The 18145-nt window shown below is 37.3% G+C and overlaps 1 protein-coding gene and 1 non-coding gene across 2 annotated transcripts in view; one reads left to right on the top strand and one right to left on the bottom strand.

Annotated features, from left to right (window-relative positions):
• Positions 1-18145, top strand: part of LOC134533969 (ski oncogene) — a 371182-nt gene that overhangs the window by 251122 nt on the left and 101915 nt on the right. The window lies entirely within an intron of this gene.
• Trnaf-gaa (transfer RNA phenylalanine (anticodon GAA)) lies at positions 2222-2294 on the bottom strand. The gene has a single exon. It is a non-coding gene; the product is annotated as a tRNA-Phe (tRNA).

The raw sequence follows: 18145 nt of genomic DNA, 5'->3' as shown, positions 1-18145 counted from the left end.
GGTGCTGCAATTTGTGGCGGATGACGCGAGCAGTTCACAATGCCGAAATGAAACTTAATAGTGTTAATCGTTTAATGAATTATAACGAGATGGGCAGTATTTTAATAAAATTCCTATTTGAAAGTCAGTTCCATACAGGAATTAAGTATTTTTTCAATTTTTTCTAGCTTTTATTGGAGCCGTTTCATTAGGCTTACATAGTTTAAAATTTCAGTATGCTATTCAAATGATTCCATAGTCGACCAGCTGCTCCGGCAGCGAATTCTAGCGTCGCGTTGCGAAACTACACGTGATTTGCGTCTAGAAATGTAGTTGTAAAGACAGTCTGCATATATATATATTTATCAAGCTCAGCATTATATATATATATATATATATGCTATATAGCTAGTTACGTTTCGTGTCCGAGTTTCGTATTATAACCAGCTTAAACGAATGATGTATTGTTAAATTTATGGCCACTGAACATGCATAATTGAAGTGAAGACTTTTCTTTAAACGCACCTTAAAACTTAATAAAAGCACCTTTTATAAGTGAAACTTTTCATTCAACTATTTAAGGTTTTAAAAAATCACTTCGGTTTCTCAGGCAGCCTCATTTTTTTTTTTTTTTTTTTTTAAGCAATGATTTAAAACAAATTTTTCCGGGTATGTAGTGTAATAGATCCCGGCATCTAGAAAAAGGCTCATCAAAAATATATTCTCACAACTTTCTTCCACAAGTCCTGGTTAGATATTAAAACAAAACTTCCAGCATATCACCAGGGGCATGAATTTTTCGCGAAATAATCCTTATCGCTCATTGGACTGCAATAAGTTACACCCGTGCGGGCCATCAAGGACGCGTTTGCTTCCGTACTGGATGACTGTGAGTGGTGTGCCGACATCAGACGTGTACCTGAAAAAAAAAAAAAAACAGACTAACCAGGAAACGAAGTCAATGCTACAAAATTATAACACACAGGTGGTCTGGAAATATTTTCGCGAAAAAAAAAAAACATTGCTTTTTCTCCTTACATATGAGCCTTCATGCAACTGCGATTTGTTTTTGATAACCAGAGCTACTTGAACTTGAGAACAAACATCAACCTGCATGTACTAATTAGTACCTGCATGGCGTAGACACATTCCCGCGTCCCAGACGTGTTTTACGACTCTCGAGGTTGTGTTCCAGGTGCTACGAAGTCGTGTTACTAGTTTTTTTTTTTTTTTTACGAGCGCTGCACAGCGGAACGCGTCTTCGCGTCTTGTCGGCGGTCGTATCAGATCGCGCCCGGGAGCCTTCCTTGTCCTTTTTCGCGAATTAAATCGCGTCTCCACGGCGCGGGAGATAAGCACCCCTGCTGACAAATGGGACGACGTGTTGGCTTTAAGGGGCCCCCGCCTCGTCAGGGGTGTGTGTGTGTGTGAGTCGGTGAGGCGGGATGATGGGACGCTCGCTGGTGCTTCTAGCGCGGTATCGTCTCTAAGGCTCTGAACTGGCGGGCAGTCTTCTCGTCACAGGATAACTGTGAAATTTGAGCGATGACCGTAACATTTTATGGCTTGTAAATGAAGTTAATGATGTAATGCAAGGCCCTTAAGTGCTTTCAAGAATCTGCACCGGTTGTTTTACGCTTAAAATTACCCTTAAAACATGCGTGTTAGCCATTTTAACTTCTCTAGAAACACAATTTAAAAATTTAATCCGAAATAAAACGTACTTTTCGGCCCTCAGCGAACTCTTAAATGCTTTTCTTAAGCAGACCCCCACTCGGATATTTTGAGTAGTTTTCAAATCGTGGCGATTGTCCTGAAGCTCTGCGCACCGTATATATGCCCGCGTAGGTGGAGCCCTTAAAGTCCTAGGGCAATAAAAACCGTGCGTAAAGAATAATAATTCTTCCCAACTTGCAATCTACTACCCCGTCTTTCCGGGCAGAGATTCAGAAAAAAATACACGCGGTTTGAAAACTTCTCAAGATATCAGAGTGGTTTCTGTTTACGAAAAGCGTTTTAGAATACGCCATACTGCGGCGAAGTCAAAAGCGGAAGTGAAAGGTCGACAAAATGGAGATCCGAGCCTTAATATGAATTCTGTAACGATTTGCAGTTCGTATAGGCTGCCAGAAGTAGAAAAAATTTGTTCCGTCAATTCCAAATGAAACATAAATAGGTTGGAAATACAAATGCAGAATAGTGACAGTTGCGAATAATTGTTCGCGAGAAAAAAATAAACCTCTGCCGAAACCCGGGATCGAACCAGGGACCTTTAGATCTTCAGTCTAACGCTCTCCCAGCTGAGCTATTTCGGCTTATAAATGTTTACAGTTTATTCTTACTGTATCACCTGTTTGCGAGGCGTTATCTGTGAAACAGAAAGCGCGTGCAGCAAAGCACACCCATCACACCAAAAAACGTTTTCCTGTTCACTTGAATTCCTTCTACCTAATGAATTACCTAGGATGCAGAAAATGGAGATATGGATCACGTGTTGAAGATTTCTTGTCAGGCAACTGATGGAGAAATAGGGCAAGAGCGTATGTCCCGTTTCAGGTCAATATTTTATTTTTATGATTAACATGATTAATCTTGTAATCATCTGGCTATGTTGAATTTTTAACATTTTTGTGCACTGTGGGTAAAGAGAACCAAATTGGATGAATAACTAAAAAAAAATTTAAACTTAAAGGCTATGCTTGTGGCTACTACGTGATGTGGTTTAAAATTATTTCAGAAAAATTAATTTTATTTTATTTAGCCTTTTAAAATCATATGAATTCTGATTATTTTAAAAAAGCCTGGTAGAATTACAAAAAAAAAAAAAATTCTGAAAGAAATTAAACCATTTCACATAGGAGCCAATAAAATGAACTTAAAAACAACAAAAATCCCGTTTTTTATTTTCAATTTCATTCTCCTTATCTATACTGCACAAAAAAAAAGGTAAAAATTCATCTCTGGCAGATAATTATGCAAAATGTATGCGATAAACATTTTTTTAAATCATTTTGTGAAAGTTCGGCCACTGAAAAGGTCGGCAGGTTTAACCGTGTGAAACCTAAATATGAAATAATGACGTGTGAAGGGACACACGCCCTTAAGGTGCCTGCCGGGCCGGGCTCCATACGGCGTGAAGATCTCCGGGTGCCAGCGCGTCATTCACGAAGTGTCTTATTAGGAAGAGCATTTAAGAGCCATTGTACTTGTCTACACAAGTTTTCGTTCCGTGGTTTCGTCTACGACGCTAAAATTTTGGACAGTGAAAAATGACTTAAAACGGGTGTTTTCACGGACTTTTTTCAGGAATGAAAAAAATTATATTCGCGGCATTGTAATTGGTGCGTGGAAGTGCAGGGAACCTAGGTAGAGCCTACACGCCTATAGTCGTGCTGGGATTAGCCATGCAGGGAGAGGGGTCGCATGCATCGTGTGCTTTGTGCAGGAATTGGCCAGCCACGACAGCTATGGCTAAGTTGGGCCCAGGTAAAACTTACATGAGGGTTGCAATGGGTATGAATCAGTAAATGTCCCATAGAGGCGCGTAGAGGTAGTGAGGCGTGTGATGCGCGAGCCAGTTGTCGCCCTTAGCGCCCCCGCGCTCTCAGAGCTCGTATGCCCGAAACAAGCGGCCGTCTTACGGAAGGAAGAACATTTCATGAACATTAAATAAGGAAGACTAGAGAGCAGACAACTTTGAGCTGGGATGAAGTTTGAAGAAACGACAGAACGGAGGCATGGACGACCAGTTACTAAATATCACCAGGAAGGTCATTGACGGAGGGAGAAGTAATAAATGAAAAGAAGATGAATGAACAATAATTATGTGGAGCTTGACATTCGCTAAACGTCGAGACAATTGATTGGATTAAGCATTGACAGCCTCGCAATTCCCCCGGAAGACGAGTATACTTTTAAGTTATTTCGAATCAACTGTAGAACATTTAAGAATTATATAAATATATTTATTAGTGTATATAAACTCCTATAGTCCATCTCACGCTTAGATTGCAATATAGAGTAAATGGTGCCCACTGTTCCCAGCTTGTTAAAATTAAAAATCTTATTTGAAATATTTTCGTTACTTATAATAAGTATTAGTATATTATTAAATAGTACCTGAATGACCGAGCTTTGCTCGGTATTGTTTTGTTGGTAAAGTGTGTTTTTTTTAGAAATTATATTTAAATATTAATTAGGTACATACTGATGAAATGATGAAATATGAATAATATTTTTCGATCTTACCGACATAATAATAATAAAATATGAACTGGTTATTTAAATAAAAAATCACGAGTGCAACAAATACATAATTTTTTACAGTTTATCAATCAAATACGTAAGTATATAGGTATATTTTTTTGTAATCACAGTTTTAATTTTGAAATCGGGTCTTAATATAATACTTCCTTCCATACTATATTGCGGGTATGTCGAAGATTTTCATTTGGAAGATGGACTTTTAACGTAGTTGGTCGCTTAACTCTAGAAAATGCCACATATAACATGCCATGCATGAAGACCCGTTTTTTTTCAAAGATGGTTTATGTTTAAGTGAACACTTGAGTTAAAAAGACACAAATAATACAAGTAAACAATTGAATTTCTTGGTCTAACCTCAAACCACTCATTGGCTTTGTGTTGCTTAAGAGGCCGTGTCACAAATTTGCGCTCCTATCTATATCAATGTTATTTTAAAAGGCAGTTTTTCTCAAAGTCTATAAGAGGTAGGGGCCGGAAATTTTGCCTACTGAAAGTATACAATACATTTAACATAACCGCTTTTTTCAAATTTAGTTATCATATCATATATTATTTCTGTGATGAAAATAATATTATCAATATTTTGATTTGTCCAGATACATTGAAATTTTGCTTATATTTATAATTATTTAGCAAAAACTGAAAACGCCATTGAAATGTATTGCACATTACCTTCCGATCAGTGTCTTCATGATCATGATGGGTTTATAAACCTGGGTGTAATCAAGTCTTTAACAATTACATGACAACATTTATACTTAATAATTTGGAGATATGCCTTTTCTATCCTCAGCCCCTGAGCTTTTACTATCTGGTCTGGCGACCGACCTGACACTCTTCAACCACCCAGGGGTCTCCGATTGCACATCTTATCAAAAAAAAAAAAGCTGTTCGTTCATTTGTTTTTGTGTTCGAGCGAAGGTTTACTTCTCCATAAGTGCCACAGACTTCACACATTTATGCCAAGGGAATATTCCGCTGATGTGACGCTATACGAATGTATTATTCGCGACCATACAAATTTTTTGTTTGTCATCGGGAAAATGACGCCGCAGTTTGATTTTTTGTGGTGATATAAAATAAATTTTCTTGCTAGGGAATGTTCATTTTGAATTGAGCATTTTTAAATGTCAGCGTAGAATATGCTTATCTGCCCATTTTGTTTCTTTCCATAATAATGAGTAAAGTTAACATTGTCATAGACATTTTATTATCTTCGTTTGCCGTCCAAGTACAAATGTCACACTATATCGCACGTAATTCTATTTTTTACTAATTTGTTAGTTGTCATTTTATTTAAGTTATAAATAACAGTAATAAAAATTATTACTTAATAGTCCAGAATAGAGATTGAGTTATTATTCATTTAATAGGAGTTTAAAATATGGTACTACATACATATTTATATTATCTTGTTGTCTTCTTTGTAACTTTACTGGAAGAATGGCATTTGGTATGTATGTTAACTCACAATGAAAATACTTCAGAAGTACTCAATTAACAGTGAACAACCTAGGGCCTATACTAATTTCATTATGTTCATGAAATATAATTGATATTACTAATAATGAACTGTATGTGTTTTGCGTAGAGATATCGTACGAACTGTATGTGGTACAGACCAACATTAGCTAAGACTCTGTAAATAAGTAATTTCAGTTAATGTGTAGAGAATATTAAAAGTTAGAAATAATGATATATATATATAAAACAATGCAGAGTAATCAGCATAAAAATAGAAGTTGTTTTTATGTAGCGCCTACTGGAATGTATATTTTGTGTTGAATTATGTGGTATGATTAGTATTCTCTTATTGTAAGATGTGTTTTGTTAAAATCTTATAAAACATCACTTACTGTTGAAGGATTTTCATTTTTTTTGTGATGATCTTACTTAAACAAGTTTTAATTATATTACACATGTATATTTTAAAAGCATTTTAATGTATACTTATAGAATTGTAATAGGCTTTATACGGACTCTCACGATGCATGTGAGCATCTATAATTAATAGAGACCGGAAAAATTCGCGGATTCATTCGGCGATAGGCTAGAAGTCAAATACATATACCTTTTAGATGATTTTGCTATTGGCTTACTGTTCATCTGGACGAATCTCAACCAATTATAAAACACCAACCAAAGAAGGATCGAATCACAGACAAACAAGCTGAGACGACTAACAAGTCAGCAGCAAATGAACTGCCGTTATTTGCCCGAGTGTACAGGGGAATGTGCAGTCTATCCTGAAGGCCGTCGAAACCGCGAATTTTTCCGGTCCCTAATCTACATCAATATTATGGCCGTTTCACAAGATCAAATATTTATTGAATTCAATCTGTTGCATTCATTGTACATGATTTTCGATATGTACATTGAATTCAATACAAATTGAAGATGTTACTCAACTAAGCTTATTCTTATTAACTTATAAGTATTTTGTTTGTTCAGTACATAAAAGTAAAAGATTCGTTATTATTTAAATAATGAGCATCTTTAAGCAATAACGTTTTCAAAATATTTACATAAACATAATGGAATATATTTTTTAAATACTTTATATCTACGATCACATCAACGGCAGTATTATGTAATCAATGAGGTAATGAAATATCCTGAAAGGATATTTTCTTCTCTGTAAAGTAAATTTGTAATGCAGCCCTCTTAATGTTAGTCTTGTGAGTTATTTCGTCTTCTAATATGCTACAGCAATGTATAAAATTAAGTTTTGTTAGTGTTTTAGTCTTGTGTAATGTGATAAATTCAATATTTTTTTTGTATGTTCGTATTCATAAAGGTAGGCTACATATCGTATTAAGATAAATAGTAATATTTGTAAATTTAAATTCTTTGAAACAACGTCGATAAGAGGTTCACCTACCTCTGTTAAACTGTATGATGGTGCATTGTAAAAAATTAGGTAGTCTGACTTAAGTGAGATTGTATTTAGATTGTGTGTGATGCATATGCAATATCTAAGCATATGCATTTATGTTATTATCCTTTTAAAACGTTACATGATGAATTTCGTATACTTTTTAATGTCAACTAACATTATTTTTCACGGACTATTACATCCAGATAAAGAATAATTACCACATGTTTGAAGATTAATTGTATTCCGATACGTTTAAAGTATTAAAATTTTTAGTTTTAGTTTTAGATACGACTCATACTACATTTGTTAAAGTGAGGTTTCTTGATTCTGAATCCCTGCATCTGCAATTTCCTAGTGAGCCGCCGGTCAGATTGTCATCCTCTCAGATTGTCGAGGAACCAGATACATTTTTCGTCGAGTAAACTCGAGCTGTCAACCTTCCCACTAATCCTGTGATAAGGGTATAGTAGCTTTATCACGCGCTGCGGCTACAGTTCCTTCGGTTGAAAAAGCCACTAAATCTCACTGTTAAAAGAGAGAACTTCTAGAGCAGAATATTGGAAATAAACATTTACTGACACGGCCTCTTAACAACGCCATCTACTGGAGTGGCTTTAGTGTTGTTGTGTCGTTAAAGCTGTAAGTTGCTCCCAATTAAAAAATAATGGTATTATTACTCGCCAATAGATGTCAGGAAGAATCATTTATGTTTAAGTTTATTATCGATAAAGTTGATTATTGAAAACACGGATAAAACGACATTTTCTAAATATGAATCCTAGCTAGATCGACGTATCGCCCCCGAAACCCCCTGCATACTAAATTACATGATAATCATTGGAGCCGTTTCCGAGATTCAGATTATATATATTTAAGAATTGCTCGTTTAAATATATAAGATGATGCTTAACAACGCCATATACTGGAGTAGCTTTAATAGCAGTTAGTTGCTCCCAGTAAAAAAAAAAAAAAATGGTATTATTTCTCGCCAATAGGTCAGGAAGAGTCATTTATGTTTAAGTTTATTATCGATAAAGTTGATTATTGAAAACTCGGATAAAACGACATTTTCTAAAAATGAATCCTAGCTAGATCTATTTATCGCCCCCGAAACCCCCTGCATACTAAATTTCATGAAAATCGTTGGAGCCGTTTCCGAGATTCAGATTATATATATATGTGTGTGTGTGTGTGTATGTATATATATATATATATATTGATCGTTTAAAGAAATAAGATTAGACAAGTGTTTTAGTTTTCTAACTTAAAATTTAAAAAAAAAATCGGCACGTATCTGCGAATACAGACTTTTTTCGTACTATATTTACGCTCATATCAGTTATGTAATTAACTTTAGGAAAATTTTATTTGAAGTTACTGAAAAAGTCTTGAAATTGATTCACTAGGTATCGTAGACACCGTGGAAAACTAAATAATATCTAGTTTGAAATGTTAGAAAAGTAGTTCAGTTCCAAAAAGATTTCAATACTAAAACTGGTTTTCAAAAGTAAATATATTATCTTATAGGAATGGAGATATCTTGTTAAGTGTCTCATACATTCACTACCTCAATTACAAAAGTGAGTGCCTCCCGAAATATTTTTGATCAGTTTCCGAACACTTGTCATCTTTACAGAGAGCTGATTTTTTTTATCAGTTTTATTTTATTTTATTCGACTTTTATTTGGCGCTGAGCCATGAGACATAAACAGCGTATAATAAGTTATATCGAGGAATCAAACATTCAATTACATACTAACAAATTACAGCAATTACTGATGAATCATCTACCAATAATCTAATATCCAAGTTTGGTACTAACATAAATTATATAAAATAATTTTAAAATTGAAATGTAATTAATACTAACCCAAAATGTATTAAATATGATTTTAATTTTTTTTCTGAGGAAATTGTAACTGAGTATCAGAAAAAAATCAATACGACCTTGCCGTGACTTTAATTAGAGCGTTGGGCCTCTCTCAAAACTTCCAGAGGAAACCGGCTCTTGCAAGATTATCAGCGACAGTATCTCGGGTTTCCATTACGTAAGGTCTGCCCAAGAGCTCCTGGCCCTCGGAAGCTAGTAGATGGAAAAGTTGTTTCCGGAGGGGCTTAACTTCAGAAGCCACACTTTACGCCGTGCGGCCAACTTCTCCCCTGCTTCGGAGGATAAACCATCTGAGCTGGTTTTCGTCGTGTGTGTGTGTGTGTGTGTGTCTGTGTCTGCGTGTGGACGTTTAAGTGAATACATATTATGTATAAAGTAGTTGTTTTATATATGCGGATCATCTTAGGTTGATTAAAAGCTGTAAAAATACACGCAAAGAATATTTATGCTCCAGTGGCGTGATTAGTTGGTATTAATAACCATTGGTTTTTGTTTGAATATTCACAGAAATTATTGTGTAGATGTTTAAGAAATACATCTAAAATAAAAGCTTTCATTCGCGCCTTTAAATACATGTTGATTCTGTGCAGTTTTTTTTTATTTACTAACCCCTACCTTATACGGTAAGGATAAAAAAACAGTTGCGCAGTTAAACTTGTTCGTATTTTAATCAGAGATTCGTTTGCCGTTAATAATCAGTGACAATATTTAAAAGTAAGTGATATAAACAACGATGTTTTTATTTAAACACGATTAAAACATCAATGTTTTATCAGTTGGTTACATAAAATGCAATGGTGTAAACTGTGTATTGTAATTCTTGCTATATTAACTGATGGTTTATAGGGAAAATATAAGATGGGACAATAAAGACCGGGAAAAGTCAGAGAAAGTGGCCCACAAAAAGTTTCTTTACTTTTACAAAAGATTCCTTTGTGGAAACTAGTTGCCAAGAAATAGTTTTTAATACCTCAAGAAATATATCATAACTTTGTACATCACGTGGCAATGTTTATATTTGCATATATGTAATACGTTTTTCAAGTTAACACTGAGCATTTCTTACCGAAATTGGCACATAATTTCATATTTTTATTGATGTTCAATTCAAGCACAAAATTTTAAACCATTGGAAAAGATAATAGAAAATTCAACAGTTTGACTTTATTTTGTTGCCTCGTGCTTAGTAATCCGCGCAGTTAATACTGGGATGGAAGGTGTACTATAACTATTGGAGTACTGGGAATACACATAGTATAAATTGCCCGGGTAAGAATCCGAACCTAGTATTACTGCGAAAACTATTTTATAGTGATGCACTTGTTTCCATGTTAATGCACAAATTTACAAACATCTGTGTAGTTGCACATGGATATTTATGTTTCATTTACAAAAAAAAATAAACATTTACAGTGCTGAAGAAAGAATGTGGGAATCCTGAAATCCATCAGCCGAGAAAATTATGTTCGCACGTAACATGGCGTCGATGATGTGTGCCATTTTGTCGGTTCTCTTCGATATGACGAGTGCTGCACCATCTCCTCCTTCGCCCCCCCCCCCTTCTCTTTCTCGTTCGGAAGAGTGTCCGTTCCTTCGCAATCGGCCGGGCGTTGTCCGCGGCCCAACGAGACAGACGCGTTGTCTCTTCAGGCGTGAGCTTGCGGCCCGACGCGACGGAAGATTGATTGCCCGCCGGCGGAATCAATGAAACTGGCTTCTTGACCTGCCCCCCCGGGGGGGGGGGGGGTAATGGGAGGTCGCCATCGCGCGCCGCGGGTTTTCTGACGCATACCATTATCACGGTACTCGTACCATAAATACGGTACTCACACTATAATAACGGCACGTGTGCCAATATAACGGCACGTGCGCCAATGTAATGGCACGCGTATCATTATAATGGTACTCGTGCCATCGTGCCATAATTATTACCATATTTGTACCATTATATTTTGGTTAATTATTATTTTCTTTCCTCGTCGAAGCAATAATTTAAGCTGCGCGAGCTTTGAGACATGCGTGTAGTGTTACGAGCAATGTTTTCATGGCTGTGGGAATGAGTTTTACATAGCGTGGCAAATTGAGCCTTTTAGAAATGTGTCCATAGCCTTGCCCTTAGAGGCGACAATCGCGCTAGAAACACCAGCAAGTGTCGCACTTATCATTCCGCCTGAATGGGCGAGCACCTTAAGAATCATGTTTCAAACTGTATCGATTCACTGAAATGGCTGTTCGGTTCTGCAGGTTTTTGTATTAGCCCAGAAATTAAACTCTCGCTCCAGATTCTACTATCCAGTCCAACTTTCAAGAACGGACCCGATTATTCATTCCAGTCCTGTTTTCACCCAGATCTGAGCTCGTCTTTCAGTTGGGGGGAGGGGGGTTGTTGACCTTCAAGCAGGGGTTTCTTCAGTACAAACTCCGAGCTCAATACGAACTGAAAGATTACTGTAAACGAGTTTAAAGGCTACGCCTTGAAGCTTCACGAGGAAAGTTTATAGTTGGTTCGCAATTAACTGTCCGCCACGTCCATACATCATTCCCTTCCCCTGGGTCGTTTAAAATTAAATTAATGTGCAACTAATTACTACAAATATTCATGTTAAAACGTAATGTGAGAGTGCTAAAAACATTAAAGTAGACCACCATGATGCAGTAAGAGTGAGAAGTTCTTTGGTTTCGAACCGTGAGAAGGAAATCGTAAGAATTAGCGGGTGCTCACTGTATAGAATGCAGGGGAAAAAAAAATACACGTGAGCGAGTCTTTTAGTACTCGCCAGAGATATTTAACATGTAACCTCGGTAATAATCAAATTCATATGTTCTCATGTTGCAAATACACTTGTAATACCAAACTCGGATGTGAAATTCAACTTAGAATTCTTTAAAATATTGCCGAGCTTGATAACTATACGCAAATTGTGTTTTCAACTACATTCCTGGACGCTAATCACACGTAGTTTCCTCACCCGCCGCTAGAATTCGCTGACGGAGCAGCTACGTCGACTATTGAATGATTTGATTAGCAGACCGAAATTTTAAATTAATTAACTAAACGGCTCTGATAAAAGCGACATGGACTTGAAAAAATAATGCTAAACCCCAGCATTGTACCTGATTTTCGACAAGGAGTTTTAATAAAATACTGCCCATCTTGTTGAAAATTCATTAAAATGTAAATACTATAATATTCCCTTTGGCTTTGTCAACTTTGGTTCGCGCCATCCGCCACAGATGGCAGCACCTTGGTTACACATTTCCGTTTCATTCACGAAATTACTCCTACCAATTTGCGGTGTACCGAGAGCTAAGATTTTTGACATCAAAAATATTTAGTGACTTTATTTTGATCTTTGCAGGGGAAAAATAACACCTACCGAGCCAGACTGTTTTGATTTGCAATTGTAAGCGATATGATTGCCATCCTCCCAAAATATATTTTACACTACAGTAGTGCAGTGTGTATTAAGAATCACAACTTTTGTTACCTAATATCTGTAAAATGCCACGCACGTATGTGATCTCAATAATCATTATCAGTTACGTGACATTTCACAGCTTGCAGATTACCTTTAGTAAACAAATTACAACAAAATTTGCTACAAAAATACGAATTCAAGAGAGCCATCGGGATTATTTTCTATAGGAATAGCCATCGAATAATAGCGATAACAAGAAAACACGACAAGCACCATGGCGTGCGAGACGAGACCATGCATTAAGAGAAACTATTTTTTTTTTTTTACTTGTGTATCTCAAGCTGTATGCTACTTTTCCCGTATAATGATAACAATGTATCGTATAAATTTCAATGTCGTTTTTACGTTGGGCTAACTCAGGGGTTGGCGAAAACCCGTTTTTTTTTTCTGGCTCGAAGCCGCGATGCAGCTGACAGGTGCGTGTTCGGGTGGTCCCTCGCTGCTAGTTGGCGGTCACAGCGAAATCACGACGACGATGGCACCTCGAATATCCGAAGAGTTCTCGATGGTTCCAAACACCCAACCCATGTGGCAGTTTTTCAGGGTGTTTCAATACCCCCCCCCCTTTTTTTTTACATTACCTGTTGTTTTTCTTCATAAAATGTTTTTCTTCGAGTGTTTTTTAAATTATTATTACTTTTAAATAAACTAGTTGATATTAAGTCTATCGGACACCTTTTGTTTGGTTGTCCACACTCTTAGTTTCTTTCTCTCTCTCTCTCTCTCTCTCTCTCTATATATATATATATATATATATACACACACACCTATAAATAATTTATCTATTGTATGAACTTCTAAGAGGTTGGTTATAACAAACTGAAATCAGCCTGTGTTTTTGTACTTTGTGCGCATCTGTAATGTACATACTTATTTTAGTTAAAAATTTGATATAACATGATTTTTTTTTGTAATTTAATTTTCATTTTTATTAATATTGGGGGGGGGGGACCAATTGTAATAGACTGAGTTTTTCCAACTGAATAGGCCACTAAAAAAGTTGTGCGGATGAGAAATGCCAACATCAAAAATTAAGTTTTAAATAAAAAGAAAACTATAGAAATTTCTTAAACATAATGACTAAAAAGTAGAAGTGAAATTAGCATGGCTGCCATGTGTACATGCGCAGGTGTGCTCATGTGTATTTTTTTTTTTTTTTTGCAATTGAAACTGAAGTTATGATTTTCAACACTCGTACTTTGCGACTATTAAGGGTTTTTTTTTTTTTTTTTTTTTTTTTTTTAAAGTTTTGAAACAAAATATAAAGCACTTTAACACAGTGTAGCAGTTGGAAAACATATAACTCAAAATATGTATGGTGAATATTCTCAGCAATGAACGCCCACAAAAAAAGGAATCAAGGTTGCCAACATTTAGTTTCGAAAATTTAACGACATGTATGTTGTTAAGGTCACGTATAGATATCGCATTCCAAAGAAAATCAGAGCGTTTGGTTATAGATTTTAGTTGCGACTCGTTATCTTCTTTGCTTTGTGCTCTGCGAAGGCGGGGACGCACCGCAACGCCGAAATACCGCAACGCCGAACGTTCAATAACGCCGAAAACCATAACGCCGAAATGCCAAATTGACCACAACACCGACAGCTAGAAAACTGCTGTGTACCACAACGCCGAATTACTACAACGCCGAATTACCACAACGCCGAAATACATTAACCCTGAAAATGTCATTGCAGGACTCCCACAAAGGCTAGGTTAGGTAAGGTTAGCACACCAATTCATTTAGTTTTTTTTTTTTTTTCATTTTGCTCCCGTGGCAACATTTTTCGGCGTTACTGTATTTCGGCGTTGTGGTACACAGCAGTTTTCTAGCTGCAGGCGTTGCGGTAAATTTGGCATTCGGCGTTGTTGTACGTTCGGCGTTGTGGTAACGACCCTGCGAAGGCTGTGGGCGTGCAGCGAACAGCCCTCGAACGCACCGCGGTCGCCGGCAAGGGGCGCCTCCGACTGGTCGCTCTGCGGTCGGGCCCGTCGCTGTCTGTCGTCGTCGATGTCGCCGTCGTGGGTCGATACCGGCGCGCCGGACGGAAAATTCCGCGTCGCGCGCGCCCCCCCTCCGCCATGACGTCACCCGACGCCTCAACTCTTCGTCGATTGCGGCGAGACAACGGGCGTCGCGTCGCGAATGAGAGGATGCGGGAAGAGGGAAGAAGGAAGGCTGAGCCCCTGTGAAGGGTGGAGGGGGGGGGGGGAGGGGCGGTTTAATGAGTTGATGGCCGGTGGTTGGCGAACCTGATGCGCGAAAAGAGAACTGCACGACGCGGTGTGGAAAGAAGGGCGGATGGTAAGGGGGGGGAGGGGGGAGAAGGCTCGGCCAACAGTTCGATGACCTCGGGCGCGAGGTTCAGGAACGAGTTACCAGCAGTGTCCCGGGATAGCCCGGAGAATAAGAAGTCGCTACAAGTTAGGGAGAGGGGGAGCACCTCGTTTCCCTTCAAGGTCACAGTCTGGTCAGAGCGGCCCCCCCACCCTCCTCCCCTTTTTTATTTTTATTTCTCTTGAACAACCTTTGTAAGGCCAAACCAACTCCCATCGTCGGGGAGTTGCGCTGTCGAGGAACGGTACTCGGGAACGACGGTTTTTGGGTTCGGGAGTTTGGGTGGGGGAAAGTGGCCCACAGAAATGGAATTTACTACCTCCCGCCCGTTTGTGTTTCTTTCTGGGCAACGTACCGCCTGGCGCTGTTCTGGGAACTGTTCGAGGATGACGAACAAAGTGTCCTTGAATCCTTCCTTACATGCACGTCCTGCCCAAAGGGTGATTACTCGGAAGAAGACGTTAAAAGAAAGGAAAAAAAAAAAATGTTTGTTCAAGGGCATTCTTCGAAAACAAGCAAAAAAAAAAACATTTTATTGAAATGCTACTGGTGATGCTGTAACTTGTACATCACATGGATATTTATTTAATCCATTGTATCCTAAATATATTCCACGGGGATGCCTTGTACCATTTATGCTGTTACATTTAGTGTATTTACAAAAAAATAACGTTGACAACTTGCTTCCAAACAGTTTATAATATAAAATTACAAATTATTTCTTTACAGTGTATGTATAAATAACTTATCACGGTTGTGTGAACATAAAGGAAATCAGTATGCATTATTGTGATTGCGTAGAATGTAAAAAGAGAACATTGTGACGATAGCGGAAAAATATCACCCATTGTGCATTTAGTCCAGATCTACCAACCCACGACTTTTCTAATGTAAATAATGCATGAGGTGGCATGATCGCAAATAATCCCGTGATTCAAGTGATTATCCGTGCGTATTAACTAGAATCATGTTACATCGCTTAAACTTTTAAAATGCATTGAACAAAGCGCAACATTGTATTTTACTTAAATTTTAAGGAAACGAAATCCGATGCAAGAGACACGTAAATACAACTTAGCAAGCTGGCTGAATAGAAAAAAACAAGTATGTGTGCACTTATACGCCGCATACGGATTGCGGGGTTTTGCTCAGATTTAAATATGTTTAGGTATATCATGAAGTTCTGCATGACGGCGTTGTCACTTTTACGGAATGCTTACACGTATAGAACAATCTCAGCACGAGATACTGAAGGCGAAGAATAAAGTCATATGACCATAATACTTGACCTTGAAGATGCCGTGGAAGCTCCACGGATGTTTAGACGAAAGCGTGCTCTTAATGATAGAAACCACTGCGTTATCATAATTATCCACGTAGATACAGTCTGACGACTCCCGACTGTGGAGTTTCATCATTCCGTCGGCTACGCTCGGAAAACTGTACAACCACGTGTTATTACACATTAGTGTGTACAGTCCATTAACAATTATCTGAACGATTTTGAAGTCATTAGTTAAAAATGAAATCTCTGTCTGTAAAAACATTTAAATTGGTAGGACAACAGGATACGTAGTTTTTTGTTGTTGAGAAAACGTTCCATAAAATAATGTTTTAAATTAGTGGTCAGCATGGGCGTAGATCCCGGGGGGGGGGCCAGGGGGGCCCGGGCCCCCCCTGGAATTAATGGGCCCCTCCTTGGGGGGGCCCACTTCGTGATTTTAAAGTTAATGGTGTACACACACACATATATATATATATATCAGATTATTATTTACAACGACCACAGACAATTTGACATGCTTTATATTCCTACCTTTGAGTTCCGTTGTTATTTTCCCCTACCCCTTCTGCGAAAGCCACGGTATGGAGTTTTCCAGTGAGAACTTTGAAACCCTTATTTCCTAGAAACCGTTCATTCCAAAGGACGAAGCTAGGGTAGGGTTCCGTTAGCATTTCCTCCACATTGTTACCCACACTACCTTGTCCTCTGAAACGACAGTATTAAAGGTTTCAGGTAGGTAGTCTGTTTTTAAAGTGGTTTTGCTCTCGTGTGCGCCAGTCTTCTGCTTTCTTGGCAAACATCAACATGGATAATTTCGTGACGCGGAAGAAACGGAAAACAGAATCTGATTCTCACCTGGTAAGCTTGATTGTTTTATAAGTAGTGACTATTATTTAGGTAATATATTTTATTTAAGTGATTATGTAATGTTATTTTTCCAGTAAATAAACAACTTAATACTTTAACAGTAATTATAGCAGAATTTAGTTTATTTACGAACTGAAACTTATATACCATTACTGGAATTTTTTTTAGCTCATCTCCATTCTGTAAGGCTAGCTGCTCTGTACGTTACATGTGAATATACAGGGAATAATTTTTTTCCTCGTCAATATGGAATTTAAAATCACTCCCGTTTTATTATCAAACGATAATTTTCACAATTCGTGGCCGATAATCACTTTATAACATTTGTTATTTGATAACTGCAACACTGCACGAGTAAACAAAAGTAAGATTGAGAAAGAAGTATTTAAACGTTACACATCCGTATTTAAGTTAATAAGGAAGCAAACGCGTCTCTTTAATAACTAATCAAGCGGTATATTTTAACTAAATAATATTCACTGCCAAAATACTGATTATACTAAAAATAAGCCGAGAAATGTATGTGGTTCAATTAGCTGTAGGATAAATTTCATAGTTCTATCTACGAGATTTTTCATTAGTGTCATTAAGTTTTTTTTTCTTTTTTACCTGGTTGATGCATTTACTAAATAAAAGAGTCTTTAAGGGTTTTAATATGATTCGATCGTTCATTTGATGTTGATCCGTTTATTAGCTTTGGAGCTTTGGGTTTTTAGGGCGCATCAAAAACTGTGAACAAAGAATTTCACGAACAGCATTTGAATCGCAGTAATTATTAAAAAACCCGACAAAGTGCGAGTCGAACTCGCGCACGAAGGGTTCCGTACCATTATCTATAAAAACGGCAAAAAAAAATCATGTCTGTTGTATGGGATTGGGAGCCCCTCTTAAATATTTATTTTATTCTGTTTTAGAATTTCTTGTTATAGCGGCAACAGAAATACATAATTTGTTAATTTTATTCTGTTTTCACGTTTGTTGTATGTGAGCCCCCTTAAAAATTTGTTTTATTTTAATTTAATCATTTATTTTAAAGTGAATATATAACTAAATATTCTGTGAATATTTCAAGCGTCTACCTGTTGCTGTTTTCAATATCAAGCAAAAACGAACAAAAAAATCACGTTGGTTGCATGGGAGCCTCCTTAAATATTTATTTTAC

This window comes from Bacillus rossius, chromosome 7, assembly GCF_032445375.1.
Source record: "Bacillus rossius redtenbacheri isolate Brsri chromosome 7, Brsri_v3, whole genome shotgun sequence".
In the NCBI taxonomy this organism is placed as follows: Eukaryota; Metazoa; Arthropoda; class Insecta; order Phasmatodea; family Bacillidae; genus Bacillus; species Bacillus rossius.
Note: the sequence above shows the minus strand (reverse complement) of the source record. Positions and strands in the feature narration are given on the sequence as shown.